The 3883-nt window shown below is 33.0% G+C and overlaps 1 long non-coding RNA gene across 1 annotated transcript; it reads left to right on the top strand.

Moving 5' to 3' along the window:
* The first annotated feature begins 3 nt into the window (after window positions 1–3).
* Window positions 4–2146, top strand: LOC119839857. Its single transcript, XR_005288295.1, has 2 exons — window positions 4–108; window positions 274–2146. It is a non-coding gene; the product is annotated as an uncharacterized LOC119839857 (long non-coding RNA).
* The last annotated feature ends 1737 nt before the right edge of the window (window positions 2147–3883 follow it).

Consider the following 3883-nt stretch of genomic DNA (forward strand, 5'->3'; position numbering starts at 1 on the left):
GGGGGGGGATTACCGAATGATACTATACGTGAGTACGTTGAAAGAGCATATCTCTCAGACATGTCTCACTGTCTCGGCCGAACTGCGCGCGGGATTAAGTCAAATCAGGTATTTATGCAAGGGTGATAAATAAATATATATACATACGTGCATATCGAAATTTTTAATCTACATCATGTATTTTTTTAGTTTGGTGTGGTACATAATATTGTAAAATAAACAAATATGTTAAAGCCATACCAATGTTATAAACAATGAAATTATCAATTCCAGATGTGGCCAGTGCTATGGAATTAAAAGTACGAAGCACGCACGCTACCGCCCACCGGACGCTTCCCGCTCGCCGCGCCGGCTGTACCGCCGGTATACCGGGTATACGCCGGGTATACACCGTGTATACCACACTGAGCGACGCTAATGTACAAATTGGTTTCGGGCTTGCAGGTCACGACGGCGAAGTATTGAGCGTTAAATAAATTTATGACAAGGGAAAGTTTAAGGAACTGTAATGATCGTTTTTAATTGTATTCATTCGGATTTCTAACTGTCGAGTTAAAACGTCGAATTTTTTTTTTCACCGCCACCGCCGCATATCGTCTGATTAAATAAGACTGTTCGAATAGCTCAATGTGAGAACACATATATAGCTTACTTTCCTGTGTTATGAATGAAATCGTATAATATGTAATCGGTTCATGTCCCATATGTAATTATACAAGTGTAGTTATACAAGTAGTGAGTGCATCACAATGTGTACAGATTTGTGACGTCTAGATATATTCATGGGCTATTGTGAGACAATAGTTCGTACTGCCAATGTGTGACAGGACCCGTGGCTTGAGCGGTTTTTTTGATATTATTAAAATGTATATTATTTTTATGAAATTTTTAAATTTTTGTTTACTGCAAACATGTTTTTTTTTCTTATTTCGCTTCTGTTGATTGTTACTGTTTATTTTCTGTTTTCTTTCGTACTGTTAAGTTTCTTTCGTCAGGTTACGTACTTTCGTATTCGTAAGCAATATTTTTTAAAAATTCGATGTAGTTTTATTGAAAATATGTTTGATTGAAAAGCGACTCTATGCCTCTGTAAATATGGATCATAGAAATTAACCGATTACCGATTAGCTATTTTATGAAATGTTCGACGATATAACCGTTATGTTAACATAAATTGGAAGAACAAGTAAAGAGTAAGTAGGTCAATGGAATGTTTCTTAATAAAATCGACTCTAAGTATATGAGAATACGGTATGACGGTTTGTTGACATAGTTATCCTGTGACACCCGCGTCGCTTGCCTCCGACGTAGCGGTACATTGTTATAAATAAATAAATATACACTTGTATTATACTCGTAGCGAGGAAAGGGAGACAAAATCGTGCCCTCTCTCTCTAACCACAGATTATACACGGGACGGCACCGTTTTGAACTATATTATTCTCGACGTACATGTTGTACGGAGCGTTTGTTATATATTTGTAAAAAGATATTATATACCAAATTCACCCGTATTTGCTTTCATGGTGTTTATACTGTTTAGCCACATCTATATGTATTTATTCTTCGATTTTATATCAAAAATATTCTTAGTGGGGATAGTTTTCTCTTAGCCAATAACGCGCTTCCAAGATGTAGGATTTTTTATTAAATGAAAATAATAAATTTAGTGAAAAATGAAAAAAAAAAAATATTTTTCGTAATACATAGTATAGCTCGGCCTGAATCGAAGACACGTTAGAATAATTCCGTATTATACAAATTCTAGATGTTTCGATCCGTTTGAAATAGATAAAATATATTTAATAGTTATAAATACGCGTGACGTCGTTAAAAATATAATATGATTAACGAATAATCGAAATTATAAACAATCCTTAAATAACAAAATATAGTCTAAGATTCCGGTCGACCTATAAGAATTCTCATTTTCAATATTTTTGATATGAAATTTTTAAATGTTGTATCGCGATAAAATTAGCTCGGTTCAAATATTGGTGAGGGTTGTTACGATATTCAAAATATAAATATAAAATTACATATTATATTGTAGTAAATGAAAAAAAAAAAATAATGACTGAAAGATACAATACGACGAATTTTCGATTATTAAATATCGAACAAGGAACGTAAAAGTAAAAAAAAATAGATGATTTTTATCAACTTCTATTTTTGCTTATTTATAAGCAAAAGACAAACTGTATTAGTACAAGCAATACAAGTATTACACACATTCAAATTAAATATTCATTTCCCGATACATCATGAAATGGTAAATAATACAAACACGCTTCTGCTGATGGTCTAGTTGAATGAATAAATGTTCGAGTATTGTATCTTGCATTCAGCAAAGCCGCGGTTGTGAGTGAGGCCTAAACCCACAGTTACGCCCCTACTACCTATTGTGTTCGAGTTAGGGTACATTGCAATACTATTCCTTTCTCTTGTTCACTGCCCTTCATTTATACGCAAAATCTACTAAAACGTTCACGTTTTCTTCAATGAATTCCGCTAGCAATCAAACATTTTAAAACTGCTACGATACACAACCATTTTCATATAAATGAAGTGCAGCCAAGTAACCCAACAAAACAATCCTGAGCTTGCCCTTTATATTAAAACGTAGACGTTTAAGGCATTAGCGATTAAATCTTACCACGAAGATTTTTCGTACCACCTTAATTCAATTTTATAATTTAATTTGTGTGTACTTTATAATTTACCAGGATTAAGTTCGAAGTTCCTTTGCAAGCGTATGACGCGAGTTTTTATTGTATACGTTTAGTATTTTAATTATGATTTTTAATGACTAAACATTCTTTTGGTTATTTGCTTGTCATCATTGAAAATAATAAAAACGGATGTAGGAAATCCAATTGTTTCCTATTTTGAGCTTTATTCATTTAATTTATTTACTAATTTTGCAATTAATTTTAAATGGTTTTGGGTTAGACCCGATTGTTCGAATGTGATTTGAACGGTAATTTTTCTTTATTAAGGAGGTTCGTCTACGAGCGAGTCGATCGTTTTTTGGATCACTGACAAGGTTCTTGTATAGTATTTTATACTATTTAGAGAAATGCCTTGAGGCGAGCCAACAGATACATACAATTATACGAACTCAAATTTTTGCAAATTGCCATGTCTTCATGGAATGCCCAAAGTAACGGTAGAGCTGAAAGCTACTATTAATTTTGGGCGCAAAATATATTTCATTATATAATTGTCAATAAACACAATTGCCCATTCAAGTGTTGGGGATTTTTGAGAAATAATCAAAGATGGCGCTCAATTCGCTCGCAGACGACCCGCATATAAAGAACAGGCTCAGGTATACGATAGCTTACGTAATTATGTGTTCAAAGCGAGACGAAAACAGATTTCTTTTCATATTCAGATGTTACAATGTAGCGTAGGACTGGTTATGCGTTTATTGTAAGTTGTTGATATTTGCAAGTTTCATGATGTACAGATGTCTGGTGTGCTGTTAACTCGGTTGTCTACTTATTTGTATATATATTTCTCCTTTACACACGTTTTAAAGTTTAACAAAAATATACCGAAGATTTTTCCATAGAAATGCTTTATTTCCATACATGTTCTATTTACAAATACTGCAGTGCCGGAAATTAAGGTTTAAAAAAGTTCAAAATGAAATCTATATTATACAACATGTTATACAGCACGCCAGACGTTAAATAGTAATCAAATATACATATTGATATATAAAACTGACACTTAGTAATAACTGTAATTGAATAGGTTTAAAGTTTAGTGCAAATACATGTTTATCCGCATACTCGTCTGTCCGTATCGGGGCACAACTAGGTTATACTAGAACAATTCATTGTTTTCATTCGATATTGTGTTTTATTTCATTGAC

Source organism: Zerene cesonia, chromosome 5, assembly GCF_012273895.1.
Source record: "Zerene cesonia ecotype Mississippi chromosome 5, Zerene_cesonia_1.1, whole genome shotgun sequence".
In the NCBI taxonomy this organism is placed as follows: Eukaryota; Metazoa; Arthropoda; class Insecta; order Lepidoptera; family Pieridae; genus Zerene; species Zerene cesonia.